At 37.1% G+C, this 22,240-nt stretch overlaps 1 protein-coding gene and 1 long non-coding RNA gene across 3 annotated transcripts in view; one reads left to right on the forward strand and one right to left on the reverse strand.

Moving 5' to 3' along the window:
* LOC111093136 overlaps positions 1-3,588 on the forward strand; it is a 49,705-nt gene extending 46,117 nt beyond the window's left edge. Inside the window, exon 5 of the long non-coding RNA XR_005381075.1 lies at positions 3,144-3,588. This is a non-coding gene — a long non-coding RNA (uncharacterized LOC111093136). The remainder of the gene's footprint in view (positions 1-3,143) is intronic.
* Positions 1-22,240, reverse strand: part of CPA6 (carboxypeptidase A6) — a 336,470-nt gene that overhangs the window by 175,017 nt on the left and 139,213 nt on the right. The window lies entirely within an intron of this gene.

Below are 22,240 nucleotides of genomic sequence, written 5' to 3' on the forward strand. Positions count from 1 at the left end.
AATAAATAGAAAAGTATCACGTTACTGGATTATATTAATAGTTAAAATGTCAATGTGACCAAAAGCCATCTATAGGTTCAAAACAATCTCTATCAAGATTCCTATAGCATTTTTGCAGAAGTAGAAAAAATACTTTTAAGATTCTAAAATTTATATGGAACAAAACTCTGAATAGCATAAGAACTTTCGAGAAAGAACCAAGCAGGAGGCATCACACTTCCTTACTTCACACTATACTATAAAGGTGTAGTCATCAAAACAGTATAGTACTGGAATAAAAACAAATAGACCCATGAAACAGAACTGAGGACCCAGATATAAAGCCAACCATATACAATCAGCCAATATTTAACAAGGTAGCCAAGAAATATTCAATGGAGAAAAGACGGTATATTCAATAAATGAGGCTGGAATAGTTGATACAACTAGACTTGTAATTTATACCACTCAAAATTAATCCAAAATGGATTAAGGACTTACGTATAAGATCCGAAATCACGAAATTACTAGAAGAAAACAGAAACACAGTTTCTTGACATGACCTTGGTAAGGATTTTTTGGATATGACACCTCAAGCAAGTCACAAGTAAACAAGGGAGACTACATCAAACTAAAAAGTTTCTGCACAGCAAACACAAACACAAACAAAAAAGAACAATCAACAGAGTGGAAAAAAAAAAAGCCTATGAAGTGAGGAAAAGTATTTGCCAACCATCTATCTGGTAGGGGACTAATATCCAAAATATATAAAGAACTTATGTGATTCAGCAGCATGAAAACAACCCAATTAAAAAGTGGGCAAAGTATCTGAATAGACATTCATCCAAAGAAAATATATGAAGGGCCGATAGGTACATGAAAATATGCTTATCACTGGGCATTAGGGAAAAGCAAATTAAAACCGAGCTATCACCTCATACCTATTAGAATGTCTACCATTTAAAAGATAAGGGATAACAAAAGCTGTAACAGACGTGGACTAAAGAGAACCCTTGTACACTGCTGGTGGGGTTGTAAGTTGGAGGAGCCACTATGGCAAATAGTGTGGAATATCCTTTAAAAAAATTAAAACTAGAACTATTATATGATATGGCAATTCCACTCTGGGAATATACCCAAAGGAAATAAAAACATCAACCCCAAAAGATATCTGCATCCACATTTTCACAGCAGCATTATTTACAATAACCAAGACATGGAAACAACAACGTGTGAATGGATAAAGAAATTGTGATATATTTATACAATAGAATATTATTCAGCCATAGAAAACTAGGAAATTCTACTACTTGCAACAACATGCATAGACTTTAAAGGCACAATGCTAAGCAAACAAATCAGGGAGAGAAAGAAAGACAAATACTGTATCATGTTGCTTATATGTGGAATCTAAAAGAAACAAAACCAAACTCCTAGAAAAAGAGATCAGACTTGTGGTTACCAGAAGCAGGGGCCATGGAGAGTGGAGAGGAAATTGAAGGAATGCTGTGGAAAAATACCAACTTCCAGTAATAAGTATCTGTTATATGTACAACACGATGGCTGTAACTAAATATTACTATATGATACATAAAGTTTTTAAGAGACTAAACCTTAAGAGTTCTCATCAAAAGAGAATAATTTGTTTTTTATTGTATTTTTATCAGAGGGATGTTAACAGAAATGGAAGAGGAAGTATTACAACTGATATTACAGAAATACAAAGGATCATAGAAGACTATGAACAACTATACACCAAAAAATTGGGCAGCCTAGAAGAAATGGATAACTTCCTAGAAACATACAATCTACCAAAAAATGCATCATGAATAAATAGAAAGTCTGAACAGAACAATTACTAGCAAAAGAGGTAGAACCAATCATCAAAAAGTCCAGGACCAGCTTGACTTCACTAGAGACTTCTACCAAGTATTTAAAGAACAGTTAATATCCATTCTTCTTAAGCTATTCCAAAAAACAGATGAGGAGGGAATACTGCAAAATTCACTTCATGGGCTAACATTACCTAGATACCAAAACCAAAGACACCACACAAAGAGAAAATTATAGGCCATGATAATGTAGATGCAAAAGTCCTCAACAAAATATTCGCAACTGAATTTAACAATACATTGAGGATCATATGATTTTTTTAAAGACTTCACCCATTTATTAATGAGAGAGAGAGAGGGGCAGAGACACAGGCAGAGGGAGAAGCAGGCTCCATGGCAGGGAGTGCAACGTGGGACTCTACCCCGGGTCTCCGGGATCATGCCCTGGACTGAAGGTGGCACTAAACCGCTGAGCCACCTGGGCTGCCCCATGATTTACTTTTAAAAAATTTTGTTTCTAAATATATATATATATATTTGTTTCTATTTAAATTCAAATTAACATATAATGTATTATTAATTTCAGAGGTAATATTTAGTGATTCATCAGTTGCACTTAACACCCAATGCTCATTACATCAAATGCCCTCCTTAATGTCCATCATCTTGCTTCCAGCAACCCTCAATTTGTTCTTATAGTCCTATAGTGTCTCATGGCTTGCCTCCCTCTCTGTTTTCATCTTATTTTTCTAGATAAAAATATTTTTCTTTCAATGATCTGTTAATAGAGGTTTCAGGCTACTCTTTATAAGCTCTTTGCTCCATTTAACACATTGTATGTACAGATAACTTATGTTACCAATAAAGAAAAAGCAAAAGTAGAAAATACCATAATCTTTTTGCAAATAATAGAACCATTATAAAATATTATACATCATTTCCTTAAAAATCAAATTTTTGCAATTTATGAATCCAGTGAAAATCTTTAAAATTTTTATCTCTATTATTTATCTGAATTATCATTATAATTCTCCATTTTACACTGTGGTATTTTAATATCAGTGTATTTTATGCTAATTGGCTTTGACTAAGAATTCATTTTAAAATATAATTTCTTCCATTATATATACATAACTACATATACATATATGATCATATGTAAAAACGCCAAGAGTAATTGGTAAGTGCCACAATGGTCAAACAGCCATAGCAAAGAGCTAGTAGTGTGCAGCTAAAAGTGATTACATTAGTGCATTAACAATGTCCTATAAACTTGGTGTTTTTACTAAGTTTCTGTAAACCTGATACTTTTAATATTTGTTCTGCATGCAGATGTTGGATACACTTTGTTCTGGATATGATAATATGCCTGAGTCACCTTGCATTTACTTCCTGTCTCCTTTGTTGCTGCATGCACCCAACCACCCCAACCTCTTTGGAAGAAATCCTGTTCCTGGGGGTGCACGTTCCTAATACAAACCAACCAGTTTGGAGTCTACGCTCCCTAACCATGTCCCTTTTTGGGTTTTCACACTCTAGACCACTTTACACTTGTCTTAGTTACCACAGAGTCAGGCACTGGAAAACCAGGAACAGACTTTATGCCCACAACCTGCTGAAATTATCCAAACAAGCCAGCCTTCAATTGGTTTACCCCGCCTTGCCTACAGCAGAAATACAGCAAAGGCACTTGCCGTTGTTGTTCCTCCCATTCTCTGCCATGCTGACCCAGGGGATTCTCTACTTATCCCCACCACTCTGTAGCATAACATATACTGTCTTGGGAGCTATGAGTATAATAAACTCATCTTTTCAATCATATTTGTCTGAATTACTGGTTTTAATAATAAAACAATAATTATGAGCCAATACTGATTTGCTTCTAAATGAAACTGTTCTGAAAAAGTCAAACCATTCCAGTTGAAGTGAAAAATGTTTTAATGTTTACTTCAGCAACAGAACTAGTAATAAATACCATTACCATGTTGAATGACTTGCAATCTTGAAAGCATTATTATGATATTTTGGGGGTTCTCATAGTTAAGAAATGTTAGGCTAGAGGGAAGTGCCTTTGCAAAATTCTGCTGAAAATTATAATTCATAGTTGTATTATATAAAATATTATGTCAAAAACAGAATTATAGGTTTAACAGATTGACTTCAGAGAGGTGCTAGAAAGTGTGTAACTTCTTTTAATTACATTTTGATCACAATAATTATCAAACCTTGGCTAGCTGAAATGAATTATTAATGACACACAAAACAATATTTTTAAGGACACTTAAGGGCATCAAGGAACCATTTTCTCTTAGTTGCCAATTCAACTGGTGTCAACAGCGTTTGGTATTATAAGAGTAAAAGGGAGAGGGAGTATTTATGCCATATGAACATCTAGTAACACTGGTTTAGACATGTTCAATCTTTCCAGTTTAATACAACCAAACAGAATGTTTCCTCAAAGAACCTCATTTTATAAGAACAAAGATTTTCAAGAGAAGGTAAATACTAACCTTTTGCTGATATTACAGTATTAATCAAGTATTTTGCATAGCAGAATAATATTTTAGATCTCTGTCAAACACCACTCTTCAAGAACAGTGAGGCTTAGGGCATATGTGTACACACATTTGTAATAAAATCTTGAGAATTTCCTGTAATTTCTGTAAATGGAAAGAACTATTACAAGACATCTGTGTCATAATTTATAGTTAAGTACAAGTCCTCATTTGGAATATCAGATGTCTCAATCACACTTTTGCAAATGCTATATAAATAATGCGTAGTAGACTGGCTTTGCTGGCATATGTAGCATACATTTAAGCATCTCATAAAAACGAATTTCTCACTTAGCAGAACATCTCTGTAGTTCAACTGGTAATATTACAAACACCGACCCACACGTATTTTTGAAAAGCCTACCCCTGCTATGGAAATATACTTTATTTACCTTTTTATTTTTAAAATTTTAATTTCAGTATAGTTATTTAATATACAGTGTTATATTAGTTTCAGGTATATAATATGGGGATTTAACACTTCCATACACCACCTGGTGCTCATCACAACAAAGACACTCCTTAATCCCCATCACATATTTCACCTATAGCCTCCCCCCCCGCCCACACACACACACATATCCCCTCTGGTAACCATCAGTTTCTTCTCTATAATTAAGAGTCTGTTTCTTGGCTTGTCTATTTTTTTCCTTTGCTGGTTTACTTCTTAAATTCCACATATAAGCAAAATCATATGATATTTATCTTTCTCTGATTTACTTTGCTTAGCATTATAGTCTCTAGCTTCATCTACATCATTGCAAATGGCAAGATCTTTTTTATAGTTAAATAATATTCCTTTGTACATCTATACCACATCTTCTTTATCCATTCATCTATCAATGCACACTTGGGCTGCTTCCACGACTTGGCTATTGTAAGCAATACTCTAGCAAACATAGGGGTGCATGTATCCTGTTAGGATAATATTTTTGTGTTTTTTTTGATACTTAGTGGTGTGATTATTGAATTATAGGGAAGTTTTATCGTTAACTTTTTGAGGAAATTTCATACTGTTTCCCACAGTGGCTGCACAAGTTTGCATTTCCATCAACAATAGGATTTTTTTCTTTATATCCTCACCAACATTTGTTGTGTTTTTGATTTTAGACATTCTGACAGGTGTGAGATAGCTCATTGTAGTTTTGATTTGCATTTCCCTGATAATGAGTGATGCTAAACATCTTTTCATGTGTCCATTGGTCATCTGGATGCCTTGTTTGGAGAAATGTCTGTTCAGATCATCTGCTCATTTTTTAATTTGATTGGTTTTTGTGTGTGTGTGTGTGTGTGTGTGTGTTGAGTTGTACCAGTTATTTATACATTTTGTATACTAACCTTTTATTGGCTATGTCATTTACAAATATCTTTTCCTATTCTGTAGGTTGCCTTCTAGCTTTATTGATTGCTTCTTTTGGTGTGCAAAGGTTCTTATTTGATGCAGTCTCAATGGCTTGTTTTTGCTTTAACTTCTCTGGTCTCAAGAGAGAAACCTAGGAAAATGTTGCTACAGCTGAGGTCATACATTACTGCTTATGCTCTCTTCTACGATTTTTATGGTTTCAGGTCTAATGTTTAGGTCTTTAATCTATATTGAATTTATTTTTGTATATAGTGTGAGAAAATAGTCCAGTTTCATTCTTCTGCATGTAGCTGTCCAATTTTTCCATTACCCTTTGTTGAAGAAATTTTTTCCCATGGGATATTCTTTCCTGCTTTGTCATAGATTAATTGACCACATAACTGTAGGTTTTTTCTGGGTTTTCTAGTCTGTTTCATTGATCTATGTGTCTATTTTTGTACCAGAACCATACTGCTTTGATTATTATAGCTTTGTAATATAACTTGAATTCTGGAATTGATATCTTTAGCTTTTTCTTCTTCAAGATTGCTTTGGTTATTTGGGGTCTTTTGTGGTTCCATTTAAATTTTAGGATTTTTCTAGTTCTGAAAAATACTGTTGGTATTTTGATAGGGATTGCATTAAACGTGTAGATTGTTTTGGGTAGTACAGATGTTTTAACGAATTCCAGCACTATGTTGAATAACAGTAATGAGAGTGGACATCTTTGTCTCCTTCCTGACCTTAAGGGCTTTTCCCCATTGAACATATTCACTGTAGGTTTTTCATATAAGGCCTTTATTATGCTGAGGTATGTTCCCTCTAACCTTACTTTGTTGAGGGCTTTTATCATGAATGAATGTTATCCTCTGTCAAATGCTTTATGGATATACTTTAAGTATCATATTTAAAATAGTATTTTCTACTTTTTACTTTATATTTCCACATTTTCCTGAAAGTAACCAAATCACAGTATAAGAAGCTCCATTATGTTTCTTAGATTCTGTACTGTATATCTGAAAGTTAAGACAGTAGATCTTAGGGAATCCCTGGGTGGCTCAGCAGTTTGGCACCTGCCTTCGGGCCAGGGTATGATCCTGGAGTCCCAGGATCGAGTCCCACATCAGGCTCCCTGTGTGGAGCCTGCTTCTCCCTCTGCCTATGTCTCTGCCTCTCTCTCTCTCTCTCATGAATAAATAAATAATCTTTTTAAAAATAGATCTTAGAAGTTCTCATTACATGAAAAAAACTACATGTGTGGTGATGGATGTTAACTAGACTTACTGTGATCACTTTGCAGTGTATACAAATACTGACTCATGCACATCTGGAAAGTAATGCTACAGGTCAATTATGTATCAAAAGCAACAAGATTACATCAACAAAAATCAGAAAATTCATTATTTGGTCTCTGAGATAGTTTTGATTGTACACTATGTTGGCAAGGATGTAAAGAAATAGGAATTTGCATACATTTCTGGTAGGAGAATTGGTAGATTCTATGGAGAGCAATTTAGAAAATATAAATCAAAGTACATATCCTCATTGACCCAGGAATTCCATTTCTGAGAGCTTATCCCACATGTACATATGTGAAATGACTTTACAAACAAGTTATTCATTGCAACTTTGTAATAATGTGATATTGGAAGAAATCTTAATTATCAGAAGACAGACTAAACAAATTCTGGTATATCTATGCAATGGAAGACTAGGCAGCTATAAAAAAGAATGACAGGGCAGCCTGGGTGGCTCAGCGGTTTAGTGCCACCTCCAGCCAAGGGCCTGATCCTGAAGACCTGGGATCGAGTCCCATGTCGGGTTCCCTGCATGGAGTCTGCTTCTCCCTCTGTCTGTGCCTCTGCCCACCACACCCCCCCCCGTGTTTCTCATGAATAAATAAGTAAAATCTTTAAAAAAATGACAAAGTTTTTATGTTTTGTTATGGAATAATTGCCAAGATATTTTAAGTGAAGAAAGCAAATAGTGGAACAGTATAGATAGTTTGTTATAATTTATTTAAAAAGAAGCAAGAGAAATATATGTCAATACGTTATGTGCTTCCTTCCTTCCTCCCTCCCTGGATTTGTATCTAGTATTTCTGTAAGAATCTATTAACACTGGTGGCCTCTATAGGGGGAATGTGACTACAGGAGAGAAATCAGAGGAAGATTTTTTTTACTACATATATCCTCTAAATACTTTGAATTTTGAACATCATCAATGTATTGTGTTAGGTATTTAAAAACAAATACATCTCACTTTTTATAAGGCCATTTGGGCCCTACAGATGTCAAGACAAAAAGGAATTACTCATTAGCAGAATAATCCTGATGCTCTGAGACCCAACACCTTCAATATTCATTTCCTTTAAAATGGAAACAAAAGTTGCTACGTATCCAAAGGTTTCCTTCATTTTCCTCATCTCATGGAGTTCTATGTGAAGGTAGGGACAATGACAGTTTACTGCCAAGATGAAAATTGTAATATCACTGCTTAACTCAGAGAGAAGTAGAATGAGGTCAGGCCAGTATCTCAGTCAGGTGGAAATTATAGTTCCATTTCATCTTCAAGAGTAACTGTGACTCATTCCTTCACAGAAAATGAGATAAAGTTCATTGCAAATACCACTTGTCATTTCTTTACCTGCTTGGGAGATGTGAGAATTAAACTAACATTTTATAAAGAGTTTGGAATCCCTTGATAGGAAAGTGCTACAGTTTTATAATTCTGTGCTTTCTGTATCTTAAAAAAAAAAAAAAAGCCGACGTTCTCATTACAAATGAGAAAGTAAGTTGACACAAAACTGATCTTTGGGTGGCCAAGAGAAGTTACTATTTTTGATGTTTGATCTGGGTTCTATGCATTATATCCTTCAACAAAATGCTTTTAGATCCAAGGATAATTTGGTTTCTATGGATTAGCCTTCTAAACTACACAAGACTTGCATTTTGTGAATTGTTTACAAGTCAAGCATAGAGGGTTGTTTTGAGCTTGCAATTACATGCATATACTCTACCTCCCAAGTTGAGATGGGTGCAGAATTTGTTCCAAACGGTTTTAATTTTAGCAATTCTTAAATTCTTTGAGGAGAAAAATTTAGAAATTCATTTAACTTATTAAATTATAAACACATTTAAATCATGAAAGAATTCTGTGTTTTATCATACTTCTTTCAGGATCATGGGTTTTCAAGAGGAATGAAAGATGTTAGTTACTAAAAGGAAGAAAGGATCTTTAAGTGGATATTAAACAAAACTAAGTCACTAAAGCATGTCTGTGGATGGATTTTTTGTTTAAAAATCTTTACTTTAGGGAGCCCGGGTGGCTCAGCGGTTTAGCGCTGCCTTCAGCCCAGGGCCTGATCCTGGAAACCCGGAATCAAGTTCTACGTCAGGCTCCCTACATGGAGCCTGTTTCTCTGCCTCTTCTCTGTCTCTATGAATAAATAAATAAAATCTTTTAAAAAAATCTTTATTTTAGATTCTTTGAAGAGTAATGGGAACATTCAGATCTGTAGTTGTCAGTGCTTACTAAGTTACTCTTTAAGATAACCTGGGGTTATGGTATATTTTCAATGAGATTGCTTGGAAAAGAGTCCTAGGCCAATCAGGTTTTTCCTTCCACCCTTCTTTTGAGAGTAACCAAGGTGTACACTTGAATCTCTAAGTACTACGTTATCTCTAAAGATATTTTTCTAACCCCAGATCAAGCTGAACCTAAATTCTCTAATTGGTTTTGCTTTTCCTTTTCCTCCAAACTGCCTCACAAGTCTCTTTTTGTTTCTATACCATCCTGCTCCTTAGCCTCAGTTAAATCTATGGGTTTTAAAAAAATAAATCTATGGGTGTCCTCAACACTTTTCATCTTTTGGGTTAAGAATATGCTATACATCTTTTTAAAAAGTATCCTTTATGTATGAGGCATGAAAGGCAGAATTTCCATGTGGAAGAGGTGTGTGAGCAGCATTTTGGTTGGAAAGAGCAAAAGAATGTTGAGAAAATGCCAATTTTTGATATAAAAATGTTGGGTGGTAATGTAGGTTGTATAGAGTTAAGACAGAGCTACAATTTATTAAACATCAGGTTGGTTTGTGGTTCCCTAAAAGTCACAAATGAAAGAGTAAGAAAACCAGAATCTGAGAACAGAATCTCTCTACAAGAGAATAGCAAAAGTTCCTCAAAGGCTCAAGAAGGAGAATAAACACAAGTAAATATGGCAGTTGGCTAAAACTTCTGATAAGTTAACATCTGAGATTAGCCCATTTTGACAGGTAGATAAAGTATTCTCAAAAGTAGAGAATTAACAATTTACCCTCAGTCTCTTTTTAAACTTTTGCTCAAATACCATGCTTTCAATGATGTCTTCCCTGATCACTTTTTTAAAAAAAGATTTTATTTATTTATTCATGAGAGACACACAGAGAGAGGCAGAGACATAGGCAGAGGGAGAAGCTGGCTCCTTCTAGGGAGCCTGATGCAGGACTCCAGCCCAGGACCCCAGGATGACGACCTGAGCCAAAGGCAGATGCTCAACCACCTAGCCACCCAGGTGCCCTTTCCCTGATCATTTAAAAGTACACATCATGCCCCTTAATCTTCTTCCCTACTTTACTTTTCTGCTACAACTACAACCATTTGATAGGGTGTCCTTTTTACCTTTTTTTTTTTTTTTTTTTTACAATCTCCCTTCACTGAAATATAAATTTCACGAGGATAGGGATTATTGATTTTGTTTATTGCTGTAGCTCTCACTAACGAGACAATGCCTAGCACATTGTAGTCACTTAATAACATTTTTGAATACATTTATACATCTGTATAAACAAGGCTTAGAGACCGAGACATATGGGATATATTTGGGGAACAGTGGATAGGCAAGTTTGGCTATATAGTTAAATATGCAAAAGTGACAAATTTGGAATAAATCTGTAGAGGTTCTACTAAGTTCTTTTTTTTTTTCCCGCTCAGGATGACCTAGTATATATATCTCTGAGCTCCTTAATCTGAAGGTCTAGTTTCTATTCACTGATGTATTCCCACAGCACGCAGCGTGATTCACACAATGACCAACATATAGTATTGAATTAAGATCTGTTGAGAGAATGAACATGTTTGTAAGTTCACAAGCTATGGTGGCTTTTTTAGAATTTCAACTACTGTGATATTCAGTGTGTCCGTAGAGCTTATGGTTAGGGGTTCCAGAGATGGGTTTATCTTAGAGCGGTAGTAGCTTTGGCAACAAATAGACCCAGAGTGTGACCTGGCTCAAACTCAAGAGTTCTTTTTTCATTTCTGAGACAACTATTCCTTGCTGGTGGGTGGCTTTCTGCCATGTGGTGATTTAGGGAGGAAGCTGGAGTGGAAAGGTAGAAAAGTACTCCCTAAGTCACCTTACAAACCTGAGAATTCTTTTTTTTTTTTTTTTTTTTTTTCCCAAACCGGAGAACTCTTAATGGACATTTTTCGTTCAAAACTTTTTTGGTCTTATTTTGTGTTTAGGATCTAGAAGTGGTTTGGGGTTTTTTTTTCCCCTGCCCTTTTGTACTCCCAATTTCTTTTACTTCTGCTTATAAACTGGTCACTTCTTGTCTGAACTTAGCTCTTTCTTGTAATAACTTTCTACAAACAGTGGGAAGAACCAACACATACTGATATTTTGGGTATTTGCAATGATTTTCTTAGAGCTATAGGATAAATAGGTATTTTCTTGGTCTTTCAAGTACAGCTGGTAGTTTTACCAAATGTTTTGTTATTGCATAACACTGGTCTTTTCTTTCCAGATTGTGATACAGCTATGTTCTTTCCACCTACTTCTCATCTGCTAATGCCATATACTTTTGTTTTTGTTAAGGTAGCACTCTAATACACCATCTTCAGTATTAGTTGTGCTGATGCTGAAAGGTAGCAGAATATACCACCCCAAAATATGACTGTAGGAGTTTAGGGCATGCCATCTCAAAGTATGCTGCTTCGGTACATTGATCATTTTGAGCTGTAGGCACTTTAAAATAGTAAATGAAGGGAATGGCTTTTTCTTTACTCTCCTTATCAGTCTAAAAACACATTCTCTAAAAGAATGTATCATAAATCCCCTGCCCAGAAGTTTCATCCATAAGGGAAGTATCATAGGAGAGACTAGAAGGTGGTACCACATACAGATAAACCTTGTCACAAACTATCATACCTCCCACCTATTTTTTGAAAGACCCATTCATGGGAGATACCCAGGAAAAAGTGAGTAACCCCAATGTAGCTTAGAATTCAGACTTAAATGACATCTTAATAAAGAGTGAATATAGGCCTCTTAAGGGAAAGTAAATAAAGTATACATGTTAATAAACTATGTGTTTTTGTTAATTTTTAAAAAATTACAGATGGTCTCAGGTAAGGACTCAAGAGTAGAGGGAAAACTATTTTTTCTCCTCTACAATAGTTGAATACAATAGCATGCCTCAAATACAAGAGAAATTTGTACTTTGGTCATATAACAAAGGTGGGTTTTTGAGGGTGAGCAGCTTTTTCTCTGTGCGGTGATTCAGGGATGCAGAAATTTTCCATGTCATGGTTTCATCCTCTTGGACTCTATTATTTCTGTCATTCAGGCAGAAGAGGAAAAAAAGTTTGGAGGGAAAATTTCCTTTCTATAGAGCCTTGGCCCAGAAATACACTTTTGTGTATATTCCGGTAGATGTGCCCAGTTGTACTGACACACTTAACTAACTGAAGGGGAGGTTGGACATAGTGTTCAGGAAGAAAAGAAAATGAAATTTTGTTGTTTACCAGTCTACCATAGAAAAGTCGCTGCAGGAATCTCTGAAAGCCCAGAGTACTTACGTCCTAATAGGCATACCAACCTATAGATGTGCAATTCTGAACTCTGTTCATGGTAAGGTCACACTTCCCTATAATCTTTGATGTTTCCTTTCTGTATCAGTAAGAGTCTAAAAATTTTGCAAGCATTATTCTGCATTTTTCCTTAACATAATTTTAATTTGTTTCTGAACCTTCTGTTTTATTGAAATTACATAGAATTCTGATTAAAACCCTCTCAGATAAGTGCTCCCTTCTCATCCACTGATGCCATTTTCTGGCTTTATGGACATTCTCTAGAGACCTTTATTCACAGCTTTGATGAAGAAAAAGATGCTAAATATTACAGAGAGAATTAACTTTTATTGCTCCTGTTTCCTATATCCCTCATCTGAGATTAAATCCACTTGTGATTGTACGATACATACCTTATTTGTGCAACTTATTAAGGAATAAATTATTGTAGGCAATATCCTAAGTCTTGTAAAACTCAATATTCACTATATATCATTTATCTTGACCAACCTTGATAAATTGATCTCTCAACAAGTAAAAGCTCCTATACTCCTGAAAGAAATTCGGCAAAACCTTAAGAGATTTTGTTATTCTAAAACCACTGCCATGTTTTTTTTCATAATCTGTAAAGTGTTTTCTCCAGTGTTTTAAAAAATACATATGATAAATAGGATCTGTGACATGTAGAGTTAACCTTAGATTTGTTAAAATATAAATATCATACTCATTGCCAATATTTCTCCAATCTTTCAGCATCTCTTCCATTATTCAAACTAGAAAACACTTAATGTTTGCTGTCAATTATTTAAATATACTAAAATAAAGCATGCTTAGTTGGTTAAAACACATTTTTAATCAAGAATAATGAGCAGTTTCCTCTAGACCAGCTCTAGCCTGCTAGCATCTAGTGAATTTGTCCACCTATCAAAGATCACCAATCCCAACATTGGGTCCAAGTATTTTCCCCTGCTAGATTATGTTCCATGCTCTGTACCTTCTCTTTTCTCAAAAACACGATACTGATTCTTAGCTCATATCATAGTCCGTTTTCAGAACGTGACTGAAATGTGAAAGAATAGAATACTCATGATCAGATAGCCTCAAAGTAAATGCAATTATCAGGAAAAGATCTAAGAAATTATTTGTGGGACCATGGGAATTTTAATCACTCTACAGTTATACAGCTAGAAAAACAAAATGGTAGAAAACAGGAAACTTCTTTAATCAAGCAAAATCTTTGTGGTTGTGTCTGATGAATATGCAAAAGCTGCTCTGAATTTTTTTAGGGCACAGAATTGCCATATAGGCATCCCTAATAGCTGTTTTTAGGTTAAAAGAAAGGAACTGATTTGTTAATCAAGTATATCAGAGGCTTAAAGAGATACAGACATTTTTGATTATATAAAAAAAACCAAATTGAATCCTAAGCAGAACACCTGAACTCTGATTTTCAAGGTAAAATATTTCTGGTAATTAGTATTATTGTATTCATTGAATTAGTCAACACCTCAAGGCAAAATCTGAAAGTTACATGAGGCTCTAACGCAAGATTGTGTATTTCAGAGATGATTCTCTCAAGAAACTTATGCTCTTACAGAAATCCTACTTCCTCCATAAAACTTCTTTAGTAATTGAAGAGATGGATAATTTCTCCCTAACTCATACCTTCGCTATTCCTTGATCACATAAACCTATTTTTCCACAGTAATTCTTTTTACCTATATTTTCATTGTTTTGATCTTTTGAATATTTATTCAGCCCTACATATGCTTTTGATTAGAATCCAGGTTAGAGTTGTTTTTAAACTTTTAGGCAAGAAGATGGATGGATTAATTTCATTTGTTCTTTCATTCAAGATTTGTTGAGTACCTACTACTGCCAGGCATCAGGGAAACAGAGTCAGAAACTGATCCTATACAAAGAAGGATGGTAAGTAGTATGCTTTTGGGGGTTCTCTCTTCTGCAGCTATTTGTTTACATATCATGTATCCCTTACTGGATTAAGAATTTACTGGGTGATCAACTCTTTCTGGATTTCCCTATTATGTAGAGACTAGAGGCCCAGCAAAACTAAATTAGGTAATTTGCTGACACTCCTATAACTAGTACATGGAAGAGTCTGAATATGAGCCCAGAAAGTATATATACAGAGGTCATACTCCCATTAATCACCATACTAACTGCTTTTCCCACTTGACCTGTACAAGACTTCACATAAATATTTAATAAATGCATTCAGATTGTGATAATCCATTCCTGTAAGTCATTGATACTCATTTACACGCTCGGGTCCTTATACTAGTCATCAGGGGAGAACTCATTTTCCTAAAAATGGTCGTGGTCCAGGTTTCATTCTTCTCACCAACAATGACCTCTGAAACCCAGTAAAGCAGCGGAAATCATTCCATATTTATGCAACTAGAAAAAGTATGGTAGAAAACAGGAAAACTCCTTTAATCAAGTGAAGTATTTGTGGCTGTGGCTGATGAATATGCAAAGACTGCCGTAGGTTCATGGGTCCAAAGTATAGTCTGTGTACTTGATAGAAAACCTGCTAGTCACCAAGAAGCCCCCTCTATGCCCCCTGAAGAAAGAACTTCCTCTATTTCCATATCCTTGATCACAGGGTAATATCCTTTAAAGTGGAAAAGATGTGGGATCCCTGGGTGGCTCAGTGGTCAAGCATCAGGTCAGGGTCCTGGGATCGAGTCCCCAGCGGGCTCCCCGCAGGGAGCCTGTTTCTCCCTCTGCCTATATCTCTGCCTCTGTGTCTCTAATAAATAAAATTAAAAAAAAATAAAGTGAAAAGATGAGAAATTCACACTTGACAAAGCACAACCATACGCTCACACCTTGCTATTTTTTCCAGGTGAAATCATGAGGATAAGTGCAAAGGGTAACCTTTAAAGAACAGGAAAAAAAAAAAAAAAAAAAGGGAAACCTAAGTGGTGGGTCAAGAAGTAGTGGTCTAAGTCTCAGTTGAGCTATATTCCTGTGGACCTATGCCCATAAACTTTTTAGCACCACTTGGGGTCACTCTCCTCTTCCATCAATGCCTCCCTATTTCACCATACACAATTCAGAGATCAAGTCTCAGATCTGCAAGAAACTCATTTTAGGATGAAATGAGGGAGGAAAGATACTGTAAGCATAAAGTGAGATAAATGGTAAGATATAACTGTAAAATTCAGTGAGGGTCAAAGAACTCAAGAAGCTGATGCTCTAACCTAGTCTTTAAAGATAGTCACGAAGTGGACTAAGAGAAGGACATTCCAGGCAAGAGGAATGGCTTAGGAAAAGGAACTTAGAAACTACAATCAGTTTAGCGTGGGTAGGGTAATAAACACTGAGCCAAGAATAATGACGGAGGCTGAGAAACATTTGAGAGGCATTCTGGGTGTGGTTTTCAAGGGCCTATGGGTCAGGCCAAAGAGTTTGAAGTCTCTACCACAGGCCAGTGATTTACTTCCCTGGCTACATATGGAATTTCCAAGGCAGGTTTTAAAAATATACTAATAACCAAGTTTCACCTGAGCAATTTGGTCCATCTCTGGCTGTGAGGCCAAGTATAATCTTCCTAGGTGATTTGATGAGCAAACGGCTGGAAATTTCTGCTGCTGACAATGGGGACACTTAAAAGGTTTTAAATAAAGATGTGACGTGGTCAATTTTTTTATTTCAGAAAGATCACCTTGGCTACGGCATGGAGAACAAATAGGAGTCATATGTGAGGTGACAGAAAAGAATTTTGGGAAACTGGTGTGATTCAACGGAAGGAGACCAGGACCAGAGCCGTGGCAGTGAGAAAGCTGAGGAGAAATGAGGTAGCTGCCATCTTCCCCCCTGGATCTGCAATAGACTAGAATGGATCTGCGGGTGGAGGATGGGGTGGATGACAAAAATGGCCACAGGTTTTTTTCCCATGTTTTCACAATTTGCAATCATCTCATCAAGAATTAGAGTCTGTTTCTCCATCCCTGGGCTGACTCTGAGACTTCCTTTGGCTGGTAGAATGTGGCAGAAGTGTTGTTATTAGAGTTCCAAGCTTTGGTTCCAGGGCCACTGTCAGTCTGCTCACTCTTTATCTTGGATCCCTGTGACCCCTGAGTCAATAAGCCCAGGATAGTCTTAAATTTGGTTGTTTAAACACCAAACCTGGAGAGTCTTACAAACAAAGGAAACAAATGTTACAATATTGGCCCAAGGTTGTGTTGTCCACCTAGTGGAGTAAATAACCAATAAGGTCATCATAATACCATAGAGGGCTTTTTTTTCTACTTTTGAAAGGATGTTTTTAATGTGTTCCTGTTTTTGCCACATTCTCTCTTAATATATTGTTATTGATTAATTACCATAGCCACACAGAGAAAACTATATGCCACATCTAAAATTTATATTCCTGAAATTTAATCCACAACTGCATTTGGACATCTGCCAGGATCATGACAAATGTTTTCTCTTTCTAAAATCATGCCAGAGGGGATCCCTGGGTGGCTCAGTGGTGAGATCCTGGAGTCCCGGGATCGAATCTCACATCAGGCTCCCTACATGGATCCTGCTCCTCCCTCTGCCTTTCTCTGCCTCTGTGTGTGTCTCTCTCATGAATAAATAAATAAAATCTTTAAAAAAAATAAAATCATGCCAGAGAAAGCAAAAGTAACATTGCTTTATTACTTAACAAAGCCCTTAACAAAAAAGATGGAAATGCTATTTCCTACCCCAAATGTATTGACAGATCAAAGTTTGGGTTTCTTCTTAATTTTTATCTTTCAGTATCATTTATAATGTTTCTCTTTTAATGTTTGCTGTCAATTATTTAAATATACTAAAATAAAGCATGCTTAGTTGGTTAAAATACATTATTAATCAAGAATAATGAGCAGTTTCCTCTAGACCAGCTCTAGCCTGCTAACATCTAGCAGGTGTTCAGGTAGCTCACCGAATCACTGGTTAAGGCCATCTTATTAGGTTTTACTGCTTAATTACCACAAATTCAGTAGCTCTGTTTTATTATTTCACCATTTCACTGGGAATGGTTTGATTTTTTTTTGTTCAGGGAGTCAAAGAGCTGAAATCAAGGTGTCAGCTCAGGCTGTGGTCTCATCTGGGACTCAGGATCTTTTTACTGGTGGTGAAATTTGTTTCCTTGTCATTATAGACGGAGGTCTGTCCCTGTTTTCCCTCTAGTCAGCTGGGGATAGCTCTCAGCAATTAGAGTCCCCTGCAATTTCTGCTACATGGCAGTTCTCAGCATGGATGTTTGATTTCCTCCAGGCCAACAGGAGGGCATTTCTTTGATTTCCTCTTTTGTAACCAGTTAGAAACACTATTTCTCCATGATTAGGTCAGGCCTACCTGGACAATCTCACTGTTACAAGGCTGAGTGATTTGGGACCTTACTTACATCTGCAAAATCCTTTTACCACAGTACCTAGATTAGTGTTTGATGGGATACGTGAGAGAAGGGGTGTATATGCCAGGGCCAAGAATGTTGAGTACCATCTTAGAATTCCGCATACCACAGCCATGATTAAGAGATATTCCTGTAATGGTACTATCAACTCCAAATGAAAATGGGAATAGGGATCCCTGGGTGGCTCAGCGGTTTAGCGCCTGCCTTTGACCCAGCGTGTGATCCTGGAGACCCGGGATCGAGTCCCACGTCTGGCTCCCGGTATGGGGCCTGGTTCACCCTCTGCCTGTGTCTCTGCCTCTCTTTCTCTCTGTGTCTCTCATGAATAAATAAAATCTTAAAAAAAATGGTAATAAATAACTCCAACAGCATGAATTCTTCCTCAAGTTTCCCAATCAATGTCCAGTTGGATGTTAGACCTTTTAAAGGTGCAGAGACCGGGGATCCCTGGGTGGCACAGCGGTTTAGCGCCTGCCTTTGGCCCAGGGCGTGATCCTGGAGACCCGGGATCAAATCCCACGTCGGGCTCCTGGTGCATGGAGCCTGCTTCTCCCTCTGCCTATGTCTCTGCCTCTCTCTCTCTCTCTCTCTCTGTGTGACTATCATAACTAAATAAAAGTTAAAAAAAAATAGTAATAAAGGTGCAGAGACCACAAGCATCCCAAAGCTCCTGTAGATCCAGGTGTATGACCTGGGAGAGTACCAAGGAGGGTTACAGAACAGTCAACTGTGCTGAGGAGGGAAAGAGTCACACCCGGGAAAGGCAGCTGTGAGTTTCGCATACAAAGAAGGGATGATGCCATTTGTCCCCCATGGAATTTTGCAATTCTTAACATCCCGCTCAGTGGCACCTGACAACCCAAATCGTTTATGGGGCTATGTTTTAGTTTGAAAAAATGTCAAACTTTTGAATACAGGGCAGGTTTTTGTTTTTGTTTTTTTTGTTTTTTTGTTTTGTTTTTTTCCACAGGGCAGTTTTTAATCCGATAGCTCTCTAAATGAGAGAATTGGAAATAGAAGCATTAATTTTTCTTTTAACTGAGTCTGTCAATTCTACATAGAAATTTTGTGATCTTACATTAAGCCTTCTCTATCGCTTTAGAGCACAAAGAATTTGGGAAGAAATGTAGGCAGAAGGTGGTATTGACTCTAATTTTACTCACCTGCAAACTGTCTCCCTTCCATCATAACGGTATTTAAATCATGGCTATGCTCTTAATTAACAGTTTAATTGGCTGGTGCTTTCTCTATCCATTTCTCTGGAGGCATGATTTTCTGTTTAACTTTCTTGTTTTAATTCTTCAGCAAAACCATAAAATTTAATTAGGAAAGTAACCAGCTTTGTAACAGTGGTTCTAGGTCTAATTAGCTATGCTGTGACTGTACCTTCTCAGATTTCACTCAACGCTGCACAGACATTTTGCATTTGTTCATGTTTCAGATAAGACACTGAATTTATAGCATCAGCATATATATCCCAGTCACTTTTCACTTTTCCAAAGAAGCTTGGTTATATCCAATGAAGTCAGAAAAATTAACATAAAGCATCCATACATGCTATGAAACTAAGAGCCATCAAAAGTCCAGGATGTAGGGCTGTTACCATGTGTACGATTTTTCTATTGCTTATTTCTGTTGTGTTTCTGTTGCTTTTTTTCTACTGCTATAGAGAAAATTACCCCAAACAGAGCAGCCATTTACCATCCTTAGTTCTATAGGTCACAAGTCCAGGCACAGTTGCCTGGATTTTCTCTTTAGGGTCTCGCTGGGCTAAAAGCAAGACATCAGCTGGGCTATGATTTCATTTGGACTTCAGGGTCATCTTCTAAGCTCAGATGGTTGTGGCAAAATTCTTTGTAGTTGTAGGATTGATATCCCCATCTCTTTGCTGTTTATCAGATGGGGGTGGTTCTTACCTCCTAAAGGCCAGTAGCATTTCTTATCACATGGTTCCTATGGACAGTTCACAACACAGCAATTTGATTCTTCTTTGAGACTAGAAGGAGTACTTCTCTGGCTTCTGTCAACAGCTGGAGGAAGTACTCTAATTTTTAAAGATTTGAGAGAGAGAGAGAGAGAGAGAAAGAGAAGTAACAGAAGGAGAAAGAATTCCAGGCAGACTCCCCACTGAATGTGGAGCCCAATGCAGGGTTTTGTTTTTTTTTTTTAATTTTTTTTTCTTTTTTTTTTTTCCAATGCAGGGTTTGATGTCATGACCCTGAGATCATGACCTGAGCTGAAATCAAGACTCTGATGCTTAACTGACTGAACCAGCCAGGTGCCCCAGAAATATTTTGCTTTTAAATGGTTCATCTGATCAGGTGAGGCCTACCCCAAGTTATCTCCCTTCTGCTACATAATGTAATCTATCAGGGAAATAACTATCCCATCATATTCACAGACCCTGACCAGATGCAGAGGAGAGATTATGCAGGGTGTATAATCAGGGACAGAAATTTTGGTGCCATCTTAGAATTCTGTCAATCACATGGTGCTTTAGGGAAAGGAGGCACTAAAAGCTCCCTTCCCCTCAGAGGCAGTGCACGGGGTCTGCAAAGGAGCTGTTAACAACAGTGCCAGTTCTGTCCCATGAGCTCCACAGGGCGTAAGATGATAGACATTCATATTCTTTATTCTCTGCAGGCTGCTTTCTCTGCCTGGCCAGAATTGATGCTCTCAGTGGTGCAAGTGGATCACTCGATGAAATCATTTGAATTTAAAATGACATCCAGTTAACATGATGCTTTTAGATAGAAATGTATTTAAGCTCAGTGCTTCCAATTTCAACCCAATACGACTATTTCTTTGCTAAAGAGAAATGAAGAAATGCAAAGAATTAACACAGCAGGCCTGAAACTACTGTTCTTAGAAAGGTCTACTTACAAGTTTGGCCATTAGCTGGCATCTGGAAACAGGGTGGTAGGATTGGCCCTAAAATCTAACTGAGAAGAGTGGCTCACTGTGCACCTCAACTGTGCAAACAATATAGTTCATGCTCAACCCCTGCTTCCCTTTGGAGAATCTGGAATTTTGGTATGTGCTTGGCAGAGGGGGCCTATATGACTAGGCCGCATTAAAAACCCTGGGCCCTAAGTCTATAATGAGCTTCTCTGGTAGACAATATTTCACGTATGTTATCACAACTCCTTGCTGGGGGAATGAAGAACATCTTGTTTAATTCCACAGGGAAACACTTTTTTTTAAAATTTATTTTTTATTGGTGTTCAATTTGCCAACATATAGAATAACACCCAGTGCTCATCCCATCAAGTGCCCCCCCCTCAGTGCTCATCACCCAGTCACCCCCACCCCCACCCACCTCCCCTTTCACCACTTCTAGTTCAGGGAAACACTTCTTGCAAGCCTGAGCCTGGTTTCTCTTGGACCTCATGCCATTTGCTTTTTCTCAATGCTGGTTTGCTTTGTATCTGTTTGCTATAATAAATCATAGCTGTGAGTAGGATTCTCAGCGAAATGTAATCTTGCAAATCTCTGAACCTGGGGGTGGTACTGGTGACTCAAGGAATAAAGTAAATGAGAATGTGACAATGTACACTGGGTCTAGTCTCCACCACCCAGCAAACTTGGCCTTATTCTTCTCCATTGGGAAAATGATCAGAGTAAACAGATTCAAGGCAGGAGGTAGGCCTCATGTGGCTTCTAGAAGGTTTGGCACCCTCTAGATGTGTGCTCCAATGCCACACTATGATCCAGGGCAAGTTACTTAACCTCTGTCTCTCCTAATTTCTTCAGCTCTAAAATAGCATTAATAGTACCCACCTCATAGAGTTGTTAAAAGAAGACAATTTATAGGAAGTACTCAGACTGTGACTGGTGCAGGGTGACTCAGGGGCTGGATGGAATTCTCTGTGGTGTGGGACCGCCAGAGCATCATCAATATTCTGATATTAATTCCCTTGCTACCTCCTTCACTCTGCTCCCCCTTCCGCACCAGCCTCCCTTTCCTTCCCTTCTCTTAGTTGTCCTCTAAAGCTCCTTCACATCCAAACCATTTCCTCCCCCGGGTTACTACCCTTCCTCAAGGGCTAGATGAAAATATGCAGGAAGTTTTTTTTTTTTTTTTTAAGTGTGTACAGCACTGTGCACAGAAAAGGGCACGATATAATGTGTTCTCATCAGTGTCCATAGTCCTATCTCATGCTCAACATCTTTTCATTCCGTCGATTAGAATTTACAAGAGTTAAGTAACCCTCCCAGTCCTCACTGATGTAATTTTATTACTTTTGATAATGACAAGTGATCATCACATATATAATTGTGATTTTATTTTT

The sequence above is a fragment of the Canis lupus genome, chromosome 29 (genome assembly GCF_011100685.1).
Source record: "Canis lupus familiaris isolate Mischka breed German Shepherd chromosome 29, alternate assembly UU_Cfam_GSD_1.0, whole genome shotgun sequence".
Taxonomy (NCBI): Eukaryota; Metazoa; Chordata; class Mammalia; order Carnivora; family Canidae; genus Canis; species Canis lupus.